Below are 22777 nucleotides of genomic sequence, written 5' to 3' on the forward strand. Positions count from 1 at the left end.
TGACAGACATTTTGGTTGTTTTCATCTCTTGGCTATTGTGAAAAGTACTGCAGTGAACATTGGTGTGTACAAGTATCTGTTTTTGTTCTATGGGGTATATACCTAGAATTAGGATTGCTAGGTCATATGGTACTTCTCTGTTTAACTTTTTGAAGATCCACTAAACTTTTGCACAGTTACTGTACCATTTTGCATTACCACCAGCAGTGGAATGAGGGTTCCAGTTTCTCTACATTCTTGCCTACATCTGTTATTTTCTTTTATTTTTCATCATAGCCATTCAAGTGGGGGTGAAGTGGTATGTCATTGTGGTTTTGATTTGCGTCTCCCAAATGACTAACGATAATTCAAAATTGGTTACAGCGGTACATTGACAGGAAACTGCTAGAAATTCAAGCCAAATTCAGAAGACAATGTGGAAAGACGGACATCGTTGCTGATGTCAGATGAGTCTTGACTAAAAGCAGAGAACACTGAAAGATGTTTACCTGTGTTTTTGGACTAAGCATAGTCATTCGACTGTGTGGATCCTAACAAATTATGGATAACATTGCGAAGAATGGAAATTTCGTTTTTTTTGTGTGTTCGTGCAGAACCTGTACGTAGACCAAGAGGCGGTCATTCGAACAGAACAAGGGGATACTGTGGCTTAAAATCACAAAAGGTCTGCATCAGGGTTGTATTCTTTCAAAATACTTTTTCAGTCTGTATGCTGAGCAAAAAATTCGAGAAGCCGGTAGACTGTGTGAAGGAGAACATAGCTTCAGGACTAGAGGAAGATTCGTGAACAGCCTGCGATATTCAGATGGCTGAAAGTGAAGAGGACTTGAAGCACTTACTGTTGAAAATCAAAGACCACAGCCTTCAGTATGGATTACGCTTCAACATAAAACAAAAATCCTTACAACTGGACCAATAAACAACATCATGATGAATGGAGAAAATACAGAAGTTGGCAAGGACTTCATTTTACTTGGATCCACAATCAGTGCTCATGGAAGCAGCAGTCAAGGAATCAAACAACGTATTCCATTAGACAAATCTGCTATAGAAGACCTCTTTAAAGAGTTAGAAAGCAAAGATGTCACTTTGAGGGCTAAGGTGCACCTGACCCAAGCCATGGTGTTTCCAAAAAAAAAAAAAAACAAACTCACTGCCATCGAGTCGATTTCGACTCATAGCGACCCTATAGGACAGAGTAGAACTGCCCCGTAGAGTTTCTAAGGAGCACCTGGTGGATTCAAAGTGCCGACCTCTTGGTTAGCAGCTGTAGTACTCAGCCACTACGCCACCAGGGTTTCCGTCCATGGTGTTTCAGTTGCCTAATATTCATGGGAAAGCTGGGCAGTGAATAAAGAAGACTGAAGAATTGATACCTTTGAATCATGGTGTTGGCGAAGAATATTGAATATACCATGGACTGCCAGAAGAATGAATAAATCTGTCTTGGAAGAAGTACAGCCAGCATGCTCCTTAGAAGCAGGGATGGTGAGATTTCATCTCCCATATTTTGGGCATGTTATCAGGAGGGACCAGTCCCTGGAGAAGGACATCATGTTAGGTGAAGTAGAGGGTCAACAAAAAAAAGGGAAGACCCTCAATGAGATGGACACAGTGGCTGCAACGGTGGGATCAAATACAGCAACGATTGTGAGGATTGTGTAGGGCTAGGCAGTGTTTGGTTTTGTTGTACATAGGGTTGCTGTGAGTTGAAACTGACTCGATGGCACCAAATGACAACAAAATGAGTAATGACACTGAGCATCTTTTCATGTGCTTATTGGCCATTTATATATATACTCTGTTCAGTGAAATATCTATTTAATCCCTTTGCCTTTTTTTTTTTTGGAGGGAGGGTTGGGTTCTTTGTCTTTTTTTTTTTTTTTTTTAATTGTTGAAGTTCTTTACATATTCTGAATATTAGACCCTTTTCAGATATATGCTTCCCGGATAGTTTCTCCCAATGTGTACATTGTCTCTTCACTTTGTTGATAAAATCCTTTGATGCACAAAAGTTTTCATTTTGATCAAATCCAGAAGCTGTGGTGTTTTCATTATTTGAATATATCCCAAAACAGACTCTAAGCGATGGATTTCTAGAATTCTACAAATTCTGGTAAAGAGCTTTTCCTGGGGCCTGTGCTATTTAACGATATCATTCCAGGAGGTATGAATGGGGCCAGGCTTACTAACCCTGTGGATAATCTGGCATGGGCCAGCTGGATTTTGGAATCACCTGCAGTTTTCACTTTTCCCTTGGGGGAATGGGCCTGGCAGGAAGGAAAATGGAACCTGAAGGGGAATGTTGAACAGCTGTTTTCCATCTTCCCTGAAGAAAAAGAGGAGGAAACAGACTTACAGCAAGCATCATGAGGGATTTATGCTAAATACGAGGAAATTCTTTCTGAGTATTTTAAAAACCTTATTCCATATGGAATAAAGTTTAAAAATACTCAGAAAAAAACTTGCTCGTATTGCTGAAGGAGGCCTTTGAGTTCTCTGTTTAGAAAGATTTAAGTGAGGTGTCTTAAAGGGACGTTAGCCTTTGTCTCTGGGGGGCTCTAACCTCATAACTTCTGCTCTCATCTGGATTTGAAAATCTTAGAAATGAAAGACGATTTAATTATGTGAATGTGGAAGAAATAGTCAGTTTTAATGTTTAAAATGCAAATTGCCTTTACAGTTTCTGTTGTTATTGTGTGCTCTGGAGTCCATTTTGACGTGACCACATGTGACAGAGTACAACTGCCCCTTAGCATTTTCCTGGCTGTAATCTTTACAAGAGCAGATCTCCAGGTCTTTCTCCCGAAGAGCCACTGGGTTGGGGTTCAAACCGCTAACCCTTTGGCTTGCAGCGGAGCGCTTAACTGGTTGTGACACTGGGGCTCTTTTACAGTTCCTACTTAGCATTTTTATTGTATTAAAACAAAGTATTTATCAACTGGTTAAAGACTGATTGTATAAGATTTGTTTCACCTTTCTCTCCATATCAATACTACAGTATCTTAAAACTCCTCTTCTCTATGCTCCATCTGTTTTCTTCCCAATCAGGTCACTTTTCTCTATGTTTCTTTTATATTCTAGAAAACTTTAAAAAAATGTCTTAGCACCAGACTGTGGTATTTCATTGGGCTTTTCATCACCATCTTTTTATGTTTCACTACTTAGGCTTTTATAGTAACCAGGCTGTAAGCAGCAGGAAAGGAGTCTCTTGAATGTGTGAGGTGTTTTATCAGTCACATGGTCAAAATATGGAGGCTGCCTAAGTCAGATGGAGGCTGGAAACTTCTCTCAAACACCAAACTTCTTTTTGTAGCAGTGTTTATGGTTAGAATTAACAATATTTCTAGAAGGAGAATGTTAATTTAGTTTAAGAGGATACACTTCACAGGAGAAATGATATTATGGTTTCAGGCCAATGGTTATGTTTTCTCTTAATGTTAAAATCAGGTAGTACTTAAGATGTAATTATTTTAAAAGCAGATTCATTTTGATGGAAGAAACCAAAAGAAACAAAACAAACCCATTGCCATCAGGTGAATTCCAGCTCATGACAACCTCATGTGTTACGGAGTAGAACTGCTCCATAGGGTTTTTTGGGCAGTAATCTTTATGGAAGTAGAATGCCAGGCCTTTCTTCCATGATGCCACTGTGTGGGTTTGAACCACCAGCTTTTAGGTTACTAGTTAAGTGCAATTTGCTGGAAAATGTTCTTTTAGCTGATATTGGGTCAGTGGAAATGGGGGATACGAAGAACGTAGAGCCCAACAAAGTCTCGCGCAATTGGAAGTATTTTAATTTAGCTTTTCAGCCTATAGTTTTAAACAGTTTTCACAATTATCTTTCTGAAGGAAACTGATTCTTGGAAGCACTGAAAAAGCTGTAAAGTTTTCTTAGATAAGAGTAGCTTTCACTGCCCTCTTTGTCGTGAGTTCATTTTCTTGTTTTTCTCATCGTCTGTCTTTACCTAAGTCTTTCATAAGGTACTAGTACTAATGAGAACCTAGGAGAAATGGGGAGCAAAATAAGAATTGGTCTGTTGCTGTTATATAGCAGTTCAATTTATCCTTTTGTAAATGCTGGTGTGAAAGTTTAAGATTCTCCTTTTTTCTGAGGAAACCAGTATTGTTCAGGTCAGGCTTATCCTGTTATCAATGTGTGTTACATTAGCATTCTAAGATTTTCACCATTCAAATTTGTAGACTTAATGTGGTTTACATAGAATTATTCTGGATAAAATGTAAATTAACAAATGGTATTGGAATGTCTGCTATGGGAACTCCAAACATTCTGTTTCACCACTGCTTACTAAATTTCATTGTGCAGTTTTCGATAAAGTGGAATCACTCCCAAAATCTCTTGGTGAAGGTATGTGTGGCAGTATTTATACTACTAAATTGCCATAAAATGATAAACCCTATGCCTAAAGAAGTTGAACTGGCAGTGTTAGAGTAGTTATATTACAGTTCGTTTTTTTGTGTGCTTATACTTTTTTTTTCCCCTTGTTGGTGAAGCCACTGAAGTTTGGTTCCGTGATTTCAAGCTTTAAAAAGGATAAATCTGTGTTACTTGGGAATAAATGCCTTGATACATAACTTTTTCCAATGTCCTTTTGAACCTGGAGGGTCAGATAAAAGAACATTGTACTTTAGTGATAGAAATACTGAAAGGATTTAGTCATTGGGCAGGTATTTGCCAGGTACTTATGTGTTTTGGGGCCGTCTGGTTGGAGGGGAGAAGGGGCATGGTCTCCAGCCTTGAGGAGCTATAAAATCTGGCTGGAGAAGGATAACTGAGTATGAAACTTCACTGGAACAATTAAATGCTGAGCAGAGACAAACGCATGCAGCAGAATTTCTGGAAGGGAGAAACCCGTGAGGGTTACATGGACAGAGAACACTCAACTAGCAGGGGAGAATGAATTGGGCCCCAGGGGATTTTATGAGAAAAAGGGGAGGGGAGAGAGTGTTGCAGGCAGTGCCACCAGCAGAGCAAAGGCGCTGGAAGGAGAGCAAGCAGAGAAGTAGGGGAGCTGTCAGGTCAAAGAGAACTTCTTGGAAAAATCCTGGGATATCACTTATCTCTTTTGATGACATTCTTTTTCCTTTCTTCATGTGTTCTTTCATTGTTTTCCACAAACAATTTTTGATGGCCTGTACCTTATGTAGTGAATTATGCTTGACACCATAGGAGAGATGAAGAAAGACTAAGACCATTGCCTCCTAGTAGCGTATACCTGAGTAGGGGAGATCCACCTCAAATCCTGTTTGGATTCAGAGAGGGATGAGATAGTAAATGTGAGGAAAAAAAAAAAAATGGATCTTCATATAAACCACATGCTATTGACTCAATTCTGACTTATAGCAACCCTATAGGACAGAGTAGAACTGCCCCATAGGGTTTCTAAGGCTGTGATCTTTAGTGAAGCAGACTGCCACATCTTTCTCCCGTGGAGGGACTGGTGAGTTCATACTGCTGACCTTTGAGTTAGCCTCCAAGCACTTAACCGCTGCGCCACCAGGGGTCCTTGGTTATGCACGTAATTAACACAAATGTGTAGTTGTTGTTGTTGTTAGTTGCCATTGAGTTGCTCTGATGTGTAATGACCTTACATATAAGGGAATGAAACATTGCCCAGTCCTCAGCCATCCTCATGATTGTTGGTATGTTTGAGTCCATTGTTTTGGCCAGTGTGTCAGTCCATTTCACTAAGGGCCTCCCTCACGTTTGCTGACCCTCCATTTTACTAACCATGATGTCTTTTTCTAGTAACTGATCTTTCCTGATGGCATGTCTAAAGTAAGTGAACTAAAGTCTCACCATAGTCACTTCTAAGGAGCATTCTGGTTGTATTTCTTCTAAGACCGATTTGTTCACTCTTCTGGCAGTCCACGGTATATTCAGTATTCTTCAGCAACACCACAATTCAAATGTATCAGTTCTTCTTCTGTCTTCCTTTTTCATTGTTCAGCTTTTCCACACATATGAGGCAATTGAAAAGACTGGCTTGGGTCAGGCATACCTTAGTCATCAAAGTGATATCTCTGTTTTTTTGACACTTTAAAGAGGTCTTTGGCAGCAGATTTGCCTAATGAAATACATTGTTTGATTTTCTAACTGCTGTTTCCATGGACGTTGATTGTTGATCCAGGTCGAATGAAATCGTTGACAATTTCAGTTTCTTCTTCATGTATAGTAGATACAGCTAAAACTGTAAACATTCTTATTGACCCCTTTTGGAATGCCTAATTCACATACCACCTTCTCAGTGCATCCTTCTTTGTTCACTCAAGCTGGGAGGGTCAATCTGCTTCTGTAAATTTCAGAGTACTTTATCATTCTCATGGAAACCTTTTAGCTTTTATTTTAATGGTTTGTGTAAACATCTTGTTTCTTCTGCCATCTTATAAGATGGAATAAGAACTTTCATGGCTGGCCCCATCCCTGAATTCTCAAAGAATATTGAACAATGCATAGATGGGTTCACAGGCAGAGACCATTTATGAACGTTGATCCCAGGAAAGACTTCATAGACAGCATTATGTTCTTTGAATGAGAAAGTTTGTGAAGTTGGGTATGGGACAGGTGGAGAGAAGGAACCCCATAAGAGAAACACTGAGAGTAAAGGGCAGAAATATGAATTGTGCTTAAGCAGGTCAGTGTGAGAGTTTGCATAAGGAAGAAATGAGTGATAGGATTGGAACAATAGCTCAGACTAGACTGTGGAAACTCAGACAAGAAGGTTATTTTGCTGTGGGAAATAGAGATTCTTGAATAGGGAAGTGATAATTACTATGGTGATTTCTTCGTAAGGCATTTTATGGTTTACAAAGGTAGTTATTTCATGGTTAGTGTTGATCAGACTGCTTGGGTTTATCTCTTGGTTCCTTCACTTTCTGTGTGGCTCTGGGAAAGTTACTTGATCAGTCTGTGCCTCTGTTTTCTCACCTGTAAAAAGGGGATAATATTAATATCTACACCATGAGGCTGTAATGAGGATTTAATGAGTTAATAATCCATGTGAAATATTGAGCATAGTTTCTGGCACTAGGCAAGGTCTATGTAAATTTATTGTTTATAGTAGCCTGGGAGGATATACAACAAAAATTAGAATTTCTGCGTTAATAATGAGAAAAATTGTAAAGCCTGGACTCCAAGTCAACTCTTTTGTGTGTACCACAGTGTAGCCATGATATGCCAAAAGGATTATAGAAAAGAGGGGAAATGTGTAGGTTTGTATGAGAAACGTTTAATGAGCTGCCTCGGCTTTTCTGTCTCCTGTTTGCCTGGACCTGTAGTATTCCATGGATTACCACGGTGATGGACGTGTCATGGAGGGCCTTGGGACATCGGTGTGCTCCTCATCTTCTGAAAGTATATTCCGCCTTTCTTCCTTCTCTCCAGCATGGCACAGTCTGTGACTTCTTTCTGTGTTGGACTGGAAAAAAGGTTAGATCGATTTGGAGACACTGTACTTTCACTGGGTAATTTAAGTTATTTCTATAAGACAATATATATGTAAGGATCCATCCTAATGTCTAGATGATAAAGGAAGAACTGGTGGCTTTTGGAAAGAGACAAAACTCTGGTGTTAATGGTGAGAATTTTTCTGAAGAGTCTGTTGGAAATGAATAAAAGCGGGCAGGTGTGCAGCTCTGAGGGTAAGGTAGAAGTTGGGTGATGTGAATTTAGAATGGACCAGGTCTGTATTCTATGGCCCGTAGTAATGAAGACTATGAACTGTGGATTTAGGCATAATTGGATCAATGGAAAAGTCAGAGGGATAAGGGTGTCTAGAATGTTGGGAAGGATGGGTGGGCAGTATCTAAGGAAGACAGATTGAGTGTAATAGGAGAATTGAAACCCTTCAAAGAGAAAGGCAGAGATTAAATCCTGTGGATATAATGGGGCATTGATAGGGATGATAGAGGAAGGACTTAAAGTATATAAAAGGGAAGAAATGATGAATTAAAGATCTGAGAGGTGACAGTGACTGTGGTGATGACTTCCACTTGTAGGGCGCTGTATTTGGCCGCTGTGGTGTGAGATGGAGCTCTGTACTTCAAGAAAGAAAAGGCATGACATGAGGCAAGGGAACCTAGAAGAACATCAACGTGGAAATTGAGGCCCCCAAGATTTTTATAGTAGGGACTGAAGTAGAATGTACAAATATGATTGAGGTTCCTAAGTCACAGAGGAAATTAGAAATGTTTCCAAAGCAATAGAAATTCCCTGTGAAGATTAAGAAGAGTACACAGACAAATCGCAGTTTCCAATGATGGAAATCACCAGGAAAGTGGCAAAGAGAACTAATGTTCCAGGAATTGAAGAGGCTGCTCCATGTTGCTCATGGATTAGGGAGAGCAAGACAGAGGAGCACAACAGGGACAAGGTATCATTGAAAGAGTCAGAGATACGTCATAAAATCTTAAATTTGGAAGGATCCTAAGTGACATCTAGTTTACCAACCCTGTCCCATTAAATTCAGGAATCACCTAACAGGTAGTTGTCTAGTCTTTCGATCCATTTAGGACAAGAAATGAGAAGAAAGTTTGAAAAATAAGATTAGTATAAAAGAGAGTTTTCTCCAACATTGATGGAGAGGAGTTCCATCAGGTTTGTCCAAAAGGAGTAGCTACATGTAATCTGGCTGTGAACAGAGATGGGGTGAAACGGGTAGAGTAGATATGAAAGTTTGGGTGGAGAGGTGCCAGGTAAGAGGTATATGTCTGGATTAGGAGATGAAAAGAATGGAACTAACACTACCAGGGTAGGATGCTGAAGACAGAACTAAATAGAGACAATCAATTCACCAAGATGGGGCTACAGACAACAAGTTAAACATTCGTGGCCTTGTACACACACACAAACACACATGTGAAATGTGTGGCCATGCTTCAAGCACCGAGTTAGGGTATTTTTACAGGAGCAGTATTTTTGCCGGTGTGGGCAGTGGCTATCAATTCAGAAATTACTCTTCTCTGCATACTGTGTTTAGTCTCCAGCAGTCTAGTAAGACTTCTTTTCCTCAAAAATTGTTTCTCAACTAGTAATAATTTGTAGATCTACAAATACTCACCATAATAAGATTGTTAGTACAAAACGATAGGAATGATGTAGGTGTAGAAGAAATAATAATTCATTATTTTGAATTCTTTGGATAAAAGAAATGTTAGCAATTCAGATTATTATAATTAATTGTCTTAGATAGAACCTTAACCATCACACTCATGAAGAAAGTTTTTTTTTTTTTTTTTTAGTTTGCAGATAATAACACTGAAAAAGCCGTTATACCAAACCATTAGATAATAATGTTCTTTGAAAATATGGTTAAAAATGGAGGCATAAAGGGAACCATTTTAAATTTCAAAACCAGTCCAGTTGCCATCGAGTTAACTTTTACTCATGGCGACCCTGTGTGTGAACCCATCCATTGGCGTCAAGTTGATTCCAACTCATAGTGACCCATAAGTCAGATTAGAACTGCCCCATAGAGTTTCCAGGGAGTGCCTGATGGGTCTGAACTGTTGACCTTTTGGTGAGCAGCCATAACACTTAACCAGTACGCCACCAGGGTTTCCATGTGTGAGCTAGACAACCTAAATAAAAGTTTGAGGACCCAAACAGTCATCTCATCCAGCAGAAAGAGAGGCATGGCTGGTCTGGGCAGGAGTAGATGAGGAGGAGTGTGGTGGGTTGTCTAATCCCTGCAAAACAGACTGAAGATTTTGAGGTGGCATTTAAAAAAAAGACCTAGAGGAGACCCATGGGAACTGTCTGCAGAGTGTCAGGAAACTGGGGACACTCAGGGAATGGACTGCCATCAGAGGCAGGCCAAGCAAGTTAACAAGGGCATGGCCAGGCTTGAGTGGAGAGCCAGCCACAGCCAGCAACCTGGGGCGGCCATTGTGAGAGGCTTGTGCCTAAGGGAGAGTTAAGATGGAGCTGGGTATGAGGGCAGCTCTCAGTAAATTCTGTAAAAATCAGCCTGAGTAACCTTGAAATCCTCAGGCATCGTAGCACATTTTACCTCCAAATGCTTTATCTGGCACAAAAAATTTCTCATTGCTTCTTTTTATATAGTTAGATAGCTTATATGTGTAGTCATCTGAGTGTTTAAAGGTTTACGCCTTGACACATTGTTAAATTACTGTATTCAGTAAATATCTTATGAGTATTTACTAAGCACTAGGTACCCTTCTAGATACTAAGATATAATAGAAAGCAAAGTGTAAAAATCCCTGTCCTCGGGTAGCTTACATTCTAGAAGGGGAAGCAGGCAAACAAAAGAAATAAATAAATTATATAATAGATTAGAAGGTTTTAAGTGCCATGGAGAAAAATAAAACAAGGGAGGGAGTTAGGGCATGGTGATAAGGTGTAATTTGAGGTGATTGGGGCAGGCTTCACTGAGAAAGTGGTATTTGAGCAAATACTTAATGGGTGAAAGAGCAAGTCCTGTGGAAATCTGGGGAGACACATTCTAGGCAGAAGGAACAGCCAGTGCACAGGCGCTGAGGAGGGAGCAGTTTGTACAGGAATCACAGGAAGGGTTGTGTGAGTGAAGACAAGAGTGGTAACAAGACCAGACCATTAGGGCGTGCGAGCTCTTGTCAGGACTTTGGGTTTTCCTCTGAGGGAGATGGAAAGCCATTGGAAGTTTTTTTTATTGTGGTGAAAATATGCATAACACAACATCTCAACAATTTCTACATGTTCGATTCAGTGACATTGATTACATTCTTCAAGTTGTGCAACAATTCTCGCTATCCTTTTCCAAATTATTCCACCACTGTTAACATCAACTCAGCACACCCTAAGCAACTCTGCTCCTTCCCCCAATCTATGGTGACCACTAACAATCTTTGGTTTCTGTCATTGGAGGATTTAAACAGAGCAGTGACATGATCTGAATTATACTTGAACAGGATCAGTGTGGCTCTAGTGTTGAGTGCGACCTGAGGGGGCTAAAGGTGAAGGCAAGGAGACTAATTGGGAATTGGTTGCAGGAATTCAGGCAAGATACCACGTGCCTTAGGCGGTGATGGCAAAGGTGACGGTATTTTGAGGATAGAGCCAACAGAAATTTGCTGATGTTTTAGATATGGCAAGGGAAGGAGGGGAGGGAGAGTTAGGCCCTGAATTACTGGCAGGACTGGTTGCCAGTAACTGAGATGAGGAAGTCTAAGAAGGCAGTGCTTGTGTCTTTGGTTAATTATGTTGCCAGTAACTGAGATGAGGAAGTCTAAGAAGGCAGTGCTTGTGTCTTTGGTTATTTTACAAACCAAATCTGCAGGATTCTGAGTGTGATTATGATTCATAAGAGGAAATTTGGAAAGGACTCAAGAATTTTAATGCCAAGGAACTATAAGACAAAAATGAGAACCAACAAATGTATATATAAAATACTTGAGGGTGTGAAAGATAGCAAAAAAAGTAAATTTTATCATTTGTGTTTAAGGACTGGAAAAATGGAAGAATGCATGAGCATAAGTCAGGAATGAAAAAGGGCTTCATGTAGAGTGATAAAAGCATCATTCCATATATACTCATCCAGTAAATTTTCATTTTAATCAAATGACTGCAATTGTAGGTTTAATGTCAGCAAATTATTTTCCTATGAAGTTCTTTTAAGCCTTTTTCTTAACATCTACATATTTCATTTTTAGACCATATCTAAAGCTTTTAAACAATCCGTGAAGTCCAGTATATTCTGCTGTGTCCTTTATTTCACCAGCAGCATTGTTGGACAGAATCATTTTTTTTTTTCTGGGTGAAAGAGAAGAATACCAAGAGTTGAGTAAAGAGAAAGACACAGTGAAAAGTATCAGGAAGTTTTATTTTCTTTCCTAATGGGACAAAGTATCATGACACGACTATTAAAATTCTATACTAAAACTTAGATGATTAGACTAAAAAAAGAAAAAGGGATTTTAGGGTCTTGGGCATAATATTAGTCTTTCTTAGACATTTAGTTAGAGAGTTAGCTTATAAGACCTGCTCCTGGAGGAGATGATATAAAGATATATCTAAAATATACATAGTTTCAAGGAAGGATTACCTGAATTCGTTTATGAGTGGATCCCAGTAGTTTACATGAGAAATTGTGTTTTGTGATACTTCCCTGAAAATCTATGATTGATAAACCCAAAAACCTGCTGCCGTCGAGTCGATTCCGACTCATAGTGACCCTGTAGGACAGAGCAGAACTACCCCATAGAGTTTCCAAGGAGGCCTTTGTGGATTTGAACTGCTGACCTTTTGGTTAGCAGCCATAGCTCTTAACCCCTAATGCCACCAGGGTTACCATATGATTTATACCATAGCTCGTTTCACAGAATTTTGCAGATACTGGGCTAGAAAAAGAGGATCTGATCTACAAGTGTGTGTGGTATCGATTAGATCTAAAGGAGCCCTGGTGGCACAGTGGTTAAGAGCTATAGCCGCTAACCAAAAGGTCAGCAGCTCAGATCTACCAGCAGCCCCTTGAGAACTCCATGGGTCAGTTCTACTCTGTTTTGTAGGGTCACTGTGAGTCAGAATCGACTCAACAGCATGTAATAACAACAGAGGAGGAAAAAACCAAGTCAGTTTTCACCAAGTCAGTTCCGACTCATGGCAGCCCCATGTGTGTCAGAGTAGACCGTGCTCCATATGGTGCTCAGTGGCTGATTTTTCAGAAGTAGATTGCCAGGCATTTTTTCCGAGGTGCCTTTGGGTAAACTCGAACCTCCAACCTTTTGGTTAGCAACTGAGCATATTCACTATTTGTACCACCCAAAGACTTCTGAAAGTTGATTTGAATTCCAGAACAGATTTCTCTTTATAAAACTGCACAGTAATGAAATGTTGCCTGAGAAAAGAAGCAGGTCTTCGGGAAGAAAACTGAATGGAGAAGACAAAGGATAGGAAGGAATCGAAGATGACTTCCAGGTCATCAATTTGTGAAAAATATAGGTTCTATGGACAGTGAGGAGGGAGTCAAGAAAGTTTTGGATGGAAGATGAACTTAGTTTTAGATGTGTTTGAACTGTCACACGCATGTACCAGTGGAATCAGCAGAGGAGCTTGGACAGCAAGTTATAAGGAAGGGAGTGGGGGTGAACACAGTGGGCAGCTGTGCAGCCACATCCTCTCAGAAATCTCAGGATGAGGCATCGGAGGCGGCTCCTGGGAGACAGGAAGTGAGATGTTGTGGTTAAAATCTTGTCCGATGTCAGATAGACCTGGGGTGAGAAACAAACCCGAGCGCACACTGAAGGATACTGGGGAGGTTATTCAGCTGTTCTAAATCTCACTTTCCTTATCTGTTGAAAAGGAAACAAAACTTCTGTCTTAGCTGGTGCTGCTGTAACACAAATAACACAAGCGAGTGGCTTTAAAGAACAATTTATTTTCTCACAGTTCTGAGGCTAAAAGTTCAAATTGGAATCTTAGCTGTGTCAATTCCTCCCTGGTCAGTAGCCCAGGAGTTCCTTGGCTGTGTCTGTCTTCCCCAGTATGTGTTTGCTTGTGTCGAATCTACAGTTTTTATAACTCAGAAGTGATTAGATTTAGGACATACCCTCTATGATATGGCCTCATTAACATAACAAAGAAAACCTTATTCCGAATGAGATTACTTCCACAGGTATAGGAGTTAGGATTCTAACACGCATCTTGGGGGAACACGATTCACTCCATTACGAGATTTTTATGGGGCTTAAAAATTTTTATGGGGCTTTTTTTTTTTTTTTTTAATACACTAATGAAACAAGTGTTCTTTGCACGGTACAAGCAGTAGCTATATTTTGGGAAAAAAACAAAGAATTTTTTCATCTTTTAAATTTCATCAGGCCTGATGTTTTTACATTTTGGGACATTTTTCCGACTGTGTGAGCACATATATATCAGTAAGGTTTATCTATGTATACAAAATTCAGTGTTCCTAAAAAAGAAATCATATTAGATTTGAAGACTTCTTTTCTGCTTAGATGTGATCAGTTACTTGGATTACGCAGTCTGGAAGTTAGAAATGGGCAGTTCTGTAGGAAGGAGGAGAAACCTCTTGGCATCAAATACTTCATATTTGTCAAAGTATTTCATTTTTTTAGGCTCATGAAAAATCTGAAGTTTATGAATAAACATTATACTTATTTTAAAATAACTTCCTTTGAGTGATAGTTTTGTGAGCACTTCTCCTGGTGTCATGGTGCCCTTCGTCTCAGAATGACCTTGGTGTTCTTGCTGAAAAGATGGTGGTAGATGCTAACATTTACTGAGTACTTTCTAAATCCTAAGAAACAAACAAACCAAACTCATCGCCATTGAGGAGATTCTGACTCATGGTGACCCCATGCATTACCGAATAGAACTGCTCTGTAGGGTTTTCTTGGCTGTGAACTTAATAGAAGCAGATTGCCAGGGCTTTCTTCCACAGTACCACTGGATGGGTTCGAATCACTAACCTTTAGGTCAGTAGTTAACTGCAAACCGTTTGCACCACTTAGGGACCTGCTAAACCAAAACTATCGTTATCAAGTTAATTCCAACTCCTGGTGATCCTCTTTAAATGCTGTAACTGTGTTGTTGTTGCTATTGTTATTAGTTGCTGTCGAATCGGCTCGGACTCATGTCCACCTTATGTATAACAGAATGTAATGTTGCCTGGTCTTGCGCCTTTTTCATGATCATTGTTTTGTTTGAATCCACTCTTATGACTGTTGTGTCAGTCCGTCTGACTGAGTACCCTGTGAAGAAGGTACTGTTGTTTGATCCATTTTACAAAGGAGGAAGCAAGGTCATAGCTAAGGATGTGGTGACACTGGGATTCCATCCCAGGAAGTCTTGCTTCTACCTCGTGCCCTCTCAGCCACTAATACTGTTCTGAGATGAATGATAATTACTAGCTCTTTTTTTTTATTCCTTTAACACTTACCATAAAATATGTGCTTTACAGGTATTATCTCATTTCATCTCCCATCTAGCTTATGGACAAATTCTACCTTTGTCTGCTACCTTTGTCAAGCCTCTCTGACTCCTATGGAGGCCTTGTCACCACCTCACGGGTATGCCTTCTTGAGTCTATGGCAGGAAGAAAGATTTTAGTTTTGAACATTTCAAAGTTTAGCTCAACTGTTATTTAAAACTATAAACTTGGAATTTAGCTTTTGACTTCATTGTCTTCATGCATCTTTTCTGTCTTCCTCTCATTGTTTTAGCCCACGTGTTCTCATATTTAAAGATATTGCTGAGAAATTCTCACATTTAAAGATAGAGCTAATCCTTTAGACCCTTCTAGAAAACCTTTGCATACTTACTGTTTAGAAAAACTTTTAATAAAAGGGTGTTCATTTTTTTTTTTTTTGGAGGGCCGGATACGGTAGGTAAAATAAATTGCTTTGGACTACAGGAGAATGCCTGTTATCATAGCCTAATAAATATTCTATAAAATACCCTGGTGGCATAGTAGTTAGGTGCTACGGCTGCTAACGAAAGGGTTGGCAGTTCAAATCTGCCAGGCGCTCCTTGGAAACTCTATGGGGCAGTTTTACTCTGTCCTATAGGGTCGCTATGAGTCAGACTCGACTTGATGGCACTGGGTGTTTTTGGGTTATCATATTTAAAAAGAAAAAATTGCCATGGAGTGAATTTCAACTCATGGTTGCCCCATGAATGTCAGAGTAGAACTGTGCTCCATAGTGTTTTCAGTGGCTGGTTCTTTGGAAGTAGATCTCCAGGTCTTTTTTCTGAGACACCTCTGGGTAGATGTGAACCTCCAACCTTTTGGTTAGCTGCTGAGTGCATTAGCTGCACCCCTCTGAGACTCTGTGAAGCATCATATGTTGTTGTTGGGTGCTGTCGAGTCAATTATGACTCATAATGACCTTATAGGACAGAGTAGAGCTGCCCCATAGGGTTACCCTAGGCTGTAAACTTTATGGGAGCAGATCGCCAGATCTTTTCTCTAATAGCACAGCTAGTGGGTTCGACTGCAGACTTTTGGGTTAGCAGCTCAGCGCTTAACCATTGCACCATCAGGGCTCCCTGAAATATAGTACAATCTATATTTACAGTGCAGTGTAAAAAAAAACCCAAAACCTAACTTAGAAACACCACTTTCTTAGATTTTTATCCTGTGGTTATTTAGAGTAGGGTATGGCTTTTCTCATTTACTTTGTATTCTCAATGGCTAGCATAGTTTCTGGATTTAATAGCTGCTCAGTAAATAGTTGAATTAATTAATTGATATTTACAAAAAATTTTTCTCCCCAGTATGGATAAAACCAAAAACCAAACCCATTGCCATCGAGTTGATTCTGACTCACAGCAACCCTATAGGACATAGTAGAACTGCTCTAAGAAGCTCCTGGTAGATTTGAACTACTGACCTTTTGGTTAGCAGCTGAACTGGGAATTGATATTAGAATTCTGTATAACTGCTTTGCAAAACTTCATATACATAAATTCCTACTTTCAAAGATTCAGAATTAAAAAAAAAAAAAAAACTTATACTCAACATTAAACTCTTCTGAAAATGCACCCACTCCTCACTTACCAATATGGTTAGGTTCCAAAGACCAGGTCGTTATGCAAAAATCAGCATTATACAAAAACGGAGGATGACTGCAACATTACATAACTGCCAAATTACATCATTACATAACTGCCAAAACACTGAGAATTATGGCCCAGCCAAGTTGACACATAACCTTAACTATCAACGGTCAGCATTACTCTTGCCTTGCTCCTCAGCGTTCATTACTGTCAGACGTACATCGTCAGTGCATAAAATGGTTGGATAGTAGATTTTTTACTGTTTTATAAATTCAAAGTGTTGGATAACGAGTTAGTCGGTAAGTGAGGAGTAGGAGTAATATCAAAATAAAAAAAAAAATCTGAAAATATTTTAGGATATTGTATCCAAAGATTCATCATTAAGAAAACCAATTAAGATTGTAATAAAAAAGTACCAATAAAATGTCCAATTATTAGAATGCTAGGTAAATTAGAATTTGCTTATACCTTATTTTAGAAAGTATAACCATTTTGTGTTCTCCTTCAGCCTTTTGGTAAGCAAAATTAAATTCCCCAGCCTCATCAGTGATTTTGTAGACCCCAGACTCCACCCTGCTCTTTCTGTGTCTCATTGAAAATGATACAGATTTTACTTCACTTCTCTATACTAAATGACAACCCCTTTCTCCAAAGCTGGATCTTAGTGGTTCCTAGATTTGTAGTAACGTGTACCAGCACAAGTCTACTACCAAATCATGCATTCAGCTTGATAGCCACTAAATGATTCATTCAGGTGGTCTATGGTGAATCAGAGATGGAGCCTTCAGACTTGGCCTCAGAAAATATCTGTGTCCGTTTTAAACATAAGTTTTTTTTCCCATATAAGGAAGTTGTGTAGTTATCACTGTTGATGTAGAAAGGAAAGTGGGCTTCAGATTACATTACTAGAAAATTTGCTGTCTTCGTAAAACGTTTCTAGAAAACGACGATAGAAATGTCCTTTGGCTACACAGAACTGCACTTACTGTACAAACCTAACGCAGAGTTTCTCTAATGTTGTGTGTGAAGATGGTTAACACCATTATTACACACAGTGTGGTTTTGCCGTGCCGTGTGAGCTCAGGGTTATAATTACTCCCTCAGTAGTGTGTGTAAATTCTTGGGGGTTCCATATGCTATCATTTTATATTGTGGATTTTTGTTTGAAAATGACTTCTTGGGATATTTTTTATTTCACCCTTAAGTAGAGGAACAATAAGCCCTCAGTAGAAGGAAATTTTATTTTGATTAAGAGTTCCTGATTTTTACTTACTTGATTTTACTTACAGGGACTGGAGAAATCCCCATTGTGTGGCCCCTGGACATCGTTTTACCTCAGTACCAAAGTGACTCCTGAGGTTTACTCTTCAGCCAAAGATTATACAGGCCTATAAAACAAACAATAATACATCTAGGTCAACGATGTTTATGTGATGAAATGGGCATACTAGCCCAGGAGCAAGGACGAGAAGGCATGAGGGGACTGGAAAGCTGAATGAATAGAAATAGGGAACCCCCAGGGTCAAGAAGAGGAGACTGTTGACACATTGCGAGGTTGGCAATCAATGTCACAAAACAGGATGTGTGTTAATTGTTTAATAAGAAACTAATTTGCTCTGTAAACCTTCATCTAAAGCACAATTAAAAAAAATTTCTTGGATTTTAGAATTTTAATTTTTGTTTGTGACCAAATACTTTATACATCAGGGAGCATAATTTTCGGTAGCAATTGTATAGTACCAAAACTATAAGTTTTCTTAGAATTTGAAGTATTTAAGAATAAAGTTAAATTTATTTTACTACAGAAATTTACAAAGGGCATATAAGGCTTTAATTTATATTGAGGAAAATTATTTTTCAGAAAATTATATGTGGAAATAGTCAAGTTGTACTTTTAAGTAAGATCACAGCACGATGCTCCTCAAGTACTTGGAAATAAATTTCTCTGAATGTTACATTCTAAATGGATCAGAGAAAAAAATGTGCAGCTCTGCCTAGGAAATAGCAGACCATCTAGGTTTGCCTAAAACCTGATTGGAAACATAAACGGAAGCATAAAAAAGGAAGAGTCATAGTGGCTTACTGGGGCAGTGACCCCACATTGTCCAAGGGGGAAGGTGCAATGCCAGAGACATTCAGTTGTCTGTTCTGACTAACAGTTTTGGCCCTTTTGTGGATATGAGCACATCCAGTTCTAGTGTTGGAGGTATTTCAGTGTCCTAATCATGTAACTAGATTGTAGTCATTATTCAATGATAAAATTCTCATCTTCCATGTGGGAGACCCAAGTTTGATTCCCAGCCAGTGCACCTCAAGTGCAGCTACCATCCGTCTGTCAGTGGAGGCTTGTGTGTTGACATGATACTTCTAGACTAAGGCAGACTAGGAAGAAAGGCCTGATCTGGTTGGTCTGAAAAATCAGCCATGAAAACCCTATGTATAACAATGGTCTGATCCCATTATGCATGGGGTTGCCTAAGTTGAGGGCCAACTCGATGGGCCCTAACAACAATCATGTAACTGAAGTCCCTGACCAAAAGGTTGTGGAGGTTTGAGTCTACCTAAAACAACTTAGGGTCGACTTGATGGCAACTGGCTAATCATGTGACTACCTGCTGGGCCCATCCATCAGGTTGGGCTTCTGGGGGCAGCCACTCTGGGGCTGAGATTAGTGGGTATGGTGGCAGGAGCTGTGAAGAATGTACATTTTGTTTTTCTTATATAAACATTCTTAAAATTGTCTTTAAGTCCGGAGGACTAATGGACCACAATTACCACAGCCTCCACCAGACTGAATCCAGCACAACTGGATGGCGCCTGGCTACCACTACTGACTACTCTGACAGGGATCACAACAGAGGGTCCTGGACAGAGAAAAACGTAGAACAAAATTCTAACTCGTAAAAAAAAGACCAGATTTACTGGCCTGACAGATACGGGTGAAACCCCAAGAGATAGCCCCCGGATGTCCTTTTAGCTCAGTAGTGAAGCCGCCCCTGAGGTTCATCCTTCAGGCAAAGATTAGACAGGCCCATAAAACGAAATGAGACTAAAGGGGCACAGCAGCTCAGAGGCAAGGACTAGAAGGCAGGAGGGGACAGGAAACTGGTAATAGGGAATCCAATAGGTTGAGAAGGGAGAGTGTTGACATGTGGGATTGGTAACCAAAGTCATAAAATAATATGTGTATTAATTGTTTAATGAGAAACTAGTTCTGTAAGCCTTCATCTAAAGCACAATAAAAAAATACAAAAATTCATACTCAAAAAAATAAAATAAAAATTTTGCCTTTAACAATACCCCAGGGATATCTGTGACAAATGTTGACAGTGCAGTTTCCTTTCAAGTGCAGTTATGACAGCGATCTTGACTGGCTGAGTTGTCCCCAGCCCAAGGCCCCTCCCACTGCCTTTGTTCTGATTCCTTGTTCACAAAGCAACCGATAATTTCAGTTCCTGTAGAGATTTCCTACAAAGGCAGAACATATTTCCCAAATGGCTTAGTAGTTGTATCTCTTGTAAATGAACACTCTGACATTCTAGTATTTATGTATATATATATATATATATGGGGGAGGGGCTTAGCTTGATTAACATCAGGTAGCATCTCCTGGGGTGGTCATCTGAGACACTGATGACATTAACAGGCAAGACCAGACCCTGGACAGGGGTTGACTTATCTACTGCTGCAGTGGCAGCAAATGTCCCCTGAAGATTTATGTACCCCTTCCCTTTTTTTTTTTTCCCCCTAGGAAACTCTGTGGGGCAGTTCTGCTCTGTCCTATGGGGTCGCTATGAGTCAGAATCTACTCGATAGCACTGGGTAATGGGTCTGGGTTCCCTAATATACATTTGTTACTAGGAGACAGCTCCCCAGCCAAAGGCCGTATTTTCCAGCCCTTACTGTATCACTTGGTCTTTCTTTTGAAAGAATACAAGAAGGCACAGTCACATTTTGTACACTAAGAATTACTGGCCTTGGGAAGCAGTTAAATTCAGATACTTATTTATTTTTCTTTGAGGGAAGACCTCCAACAAACACTTGAAAATTTTTGATAGCCGTATGCTTTCCTTTCTGGAGAGTAATGAGCTTACTGTGAATGATGTGCCCCAGAATCAGGAGTGTTGTGTTTGTGTTTTAGCTACATCTCCAAGAAGCAGCCTGGCCTTGCCCTAAGCATTTAACATCTCTGGTTCACGTTCACTTGCCTGTATAGTTCTAAAGATTTAGTTTCTTTCAAATAAAATATTTTATGAGTAGATGAATCTAATCTCACATGTCTAAAATGTCTTCCCTTTTATTTAAAAAGAAAACAAGTATTTGTTGAGCTCTTTATTTATGTCAGGTTGTATGCTAAGTGCATCACATATGTTTAACCACTCTATGAAGTAGGTACTATTTTATGGATGAGAGAATGGAGGCTTTGAGAGGGTAAGTCAGTTGATCAAAGTGAGTAGACAGCAGAGCTGGGATTTATGCTTGCATCTGCCCAACTCCAGACCCCATACTGTTAATCATTATGCTGTGCTCCTTAGATTTGGCACATATTATGAGAGTTTTTAATCCATCTTAATTTTACTTTCTACAGGGTGATTTCTCTCTTCTATCCCTATGCTTCCTATATTGAGAAATTAAAAGAACTTTTGTACGACCACATGCTTCATTCTATAAACAGTTTCAGACCATTTGGAAATCCACATCATTTTTTAAACTCAATGTACTAGCCTAGTTTTCAGTTCTTTTCCTTCTCAACATAATCTTTCTGTACTTTCTTTGTTTAAGGATGGCAAGAGCGGAACCCTTAATGTTGTTAAAAACTAGTTTCGTTGAAAAAAGAAAAAGAAATGAAGTTGGTTTAGGATTTAGGAGGTTCAGGTCCTAGTTCTGCCTCTGAAGCTGACTGTAATATAGAACAAACTAGTAATACAGTTTTGCCACATTAAGTTATTATAAAATAAAAGTTCAAATAGGCAAAAAAAAAAAAAAAATTAGGACCACATGAAGTTTTTCTATGTGTCAGCAATCGTAATAGCTGCAGGGATTATTGGAACCAGAATTAAAACTAATTTGGGGTGTATTGTTGCTTGGTGAGGACATAATTAAGATAATTAGAGTTTAGGAGACTTATTAAATACTTTTTCTATCATTTTGCTTGGCCTAAGCATAATATCAAATTTGGGCTGCTGCAGATAGATGTAGGATACACAGGGCGAGAAATGATCAAATTGTGATCTGAATTATTTTGTGGTAAAAGAATGATTCTTAAATAACGGTATCCATCTATTTAGTCAAACTTTTGTTGTAGTTAGTTGCCGTTGGGACAGCTCTGACTCATGGTGACCTCATGTATAATGGAATGAGACATTGCCCAGTCCTGTGCTACCTTCATGACCGTTAGTGTGTTTGAGTACGCTGTTGTGGCAGTCCATCTCATTGAGGGTTTTCCTCATTTTTGCTGACCCCACTTTACCAAATTCAGGGATGAGCTGTATCCTGTGAGACAGATGAATGGGAAGGAAAACTGGATTGTCAAATTTAGTGTACTGCAGTGGAAGAGAAAAGGAATAGAAGAACTTCAGGGGAAATGAGGCTTAGTAGGGTCGTTCAGAAAAATCCTGAGTTGAATTATGGATAAACTACAGGTTTCCCCTCCTATCTGAAAGTAGAGTGTTCCTGTGAAACCTTTCAGAAGCTGAAATGAAGTAAAGCAAAGACGCAATTATCATTAATTTATATGGGATAAATTTTTGAGTGTTCCCAGATCCCAAAATAAGTAACACATAAAACCTAAAATGACACTAACAAACCTATGGCAACTTGATGCTAAGTTGGTGGGTGTAGTTCTCAGGGAAGGAGCTGCTTCAAAGGCCATCTGAAAAACAAACTCTGAACACTATTTCCACTTTTTGCCTTTTTTCATAAAAGCAAATATCCTCTTCAGATTTTTTTCAGTTAGTGAAAACAGGTTCTAATGTAGATCTTTTGTAAAAGGGGTGGCGTAAAGCAAACTTTTAAAAGATGGGAGATAACTGTATGTATTAGTAAAGTTGGTGGCTGAGGATACCATGTGGGTTTGCCATATTGAAAATGCCTGCTCTTGAACTGGCTCAAGGCAACCTAAATATTTAGGGGAGCTGGCAGTACTCTGCTCTGTTTAGAACACAATAGGCTAGTGGGAGAATGGCTTGAGAGATCATCCATAAACATGTGAAAGCGCAGATTTGCTTCTCTAAGATTGTA

The 22777-nt window shown here is 39.4% G+C and overlaps 1 protein-coding gene across 3 annotated transcripts in view; it reads left to right on the forward strand.

Moving 5' to 3' along the window:
- Nucleotides 1–22777, forward strand: part of DSE (dermatan sulfate epimerase) — a 73815-nt gene that overhangs the window by 15283 nt on the left and 35755 nt on the right. The window contains exon 2 of one of the 3 annotated variants that reach the window (XM_064290082.1): nt 17827–18091. The exons of 1 other annotated variant lie outside the window; for it this stretch is intronic. The gene's annotated coding sequence lies outside the window, so the exon portion shown is untranslated. Of the gene's footprint in view, nt 1–1992; nt 7451–17826; nt 18092–22777 lie in introns of those variants that run through there. One more of the 3 variants, XM_064290090.1, reaches the window with a different exon arrangement.

The sequence above is a fragment of the Loxodonta africana genome, chromosome 1 (genome assembly GCF_030014295.1).
Source record: "Loxodonta africana isolate mLoxAfr1 chromosome 1, mLoxAfr1.hap2, whole genome shotgun sequence".
Taxonomy (NCBI): Eukaryota; Metazoa; Chordata; class Mammalia; order Proboscidea; family Elephantidae; genus Loxodonta; species Loxodonta africana.